This window comes from Medicago sativa, chromosome 6 (assembly GCF_051527215.1).
Source record: "Medicago sativa cultivar Bolivia chromosome 6, Bolivia_mono, whole genome shotgun sequence".
In the NCBI taxonomy this organism is placed as follows: Eukaryota; Viridiplantae; Streptophyta; class Magnoliopsida; order Fabales; family Fabaceae; genus Medicago; species Medicago sativa.
Window position 1 is genome coordinate 101,288,864 of NC_140754.1, and position 1,101 is coordinate 101,289,964.

Consider the following 1,101-nt stretch of genomic DNA (forward strand, 5'->3'; position numbering starts at 1 on the left):
AGTAGATGCAGAATTGATAGCACTAACATTGAATTTTTCAAGTTTTTCAGTTAGTGTATCAATTTTAGAAGCAAGGTGATCATAGTTAGAGACTTCGTGTATACCTGCCTCCTTTTTGGAGGATGAAGAACTAGAGATGGCTCTCTCGTCGGTCCATTTGTAATGATTTTGAGCCATGTCTTCAATTAGGGCATACGCCTCCGTGTAGTTTTTGTTCATAAGTGCTCCACCTGCAGCTGCATCAACAGACATCTTAGTGGTATAAGACAAGCCATTATAAAAAGTGTGGACTATAAGCCACTTCTCTAGGCCATGGTGGGGACAAAGTCTTAGCATTTCTTTGAAACGCTCCCACGCCTCATAGAGAGATTCCCCATCTTTTTGATTGAACCGTGTGATTTGGTCTCTAAGTTTAGCGGTTTTAGATGGTGGAAAGAAACGGGCAAGGAATGCTTGCCTCATCTGATCCCATGAAGTAATGGAACCGACTTCGAGGGAATGGAACCAAGCGCTAGCTCTATCCCTTAAGGAAAAGGGAAAGAGATGAAGTCTTACGGCCTCTTGGTTCTCCTTCATGGTTCCACTAATTCGTAGGAAAACAGAGATGTGAAGATTGGGATCCTCTGTGGGGGATCCCGAGAATTGGTTTTGCTGCACCAAGTTAAGTAGGGCAGGCTTGATTTCAAAGTTGTCATCCTCAATCGTTGGGTACACAATAACAGCTTGTGGCTCAGCCGTAGACGGCGTTGCATACTCTTTGAGAGTGCGATTGGCCATGGCGGTGTTATTTTGTGCTGCTCTCCTCCTTCTATGTAAGAACCTTTCGATCTCGGGTATGAATACCGCTTGATTTCTAGTTCTTCGCATACAAGGTTGAGAACCCAAGAAGTTAACGATAACAGAAAAATAAAAAGGTAAAAATAAAAATAAAAAGAAAAGAGAAAGAAGAAGAGAGAATTCTAATCACTAAGAAAAAGCTAATCAAATTAGTTAACTCCCCGGCAACGGCGCCAAAAACTTGATAAAGCCAAACCGCAAGCGCACGGCCTATCGAAGTAATAGTAGTAAGTAGAGTATCGTTCCGCTAGGGAGTTGGTCAAT

General features: G+C 42.5%; 1 non-coding gene across 1 annotated transcript; it reads left to right on the forward strand.

The window, feature by feature from the left end:
• Positions 1-307: 307 nt before the first annotated feature.
• LOC146918781 (small nucleolar RNA R71) lies at positions 308-414 on the forward strand. Its single transcript, XR_015017019.1, has one exon. It is a non-coding gene; the product is annotated as a small nucleolar RNA R71 (small nucleolar RNA).
• Positions 415-1,101: the final 687 nt, after the last annotated feature.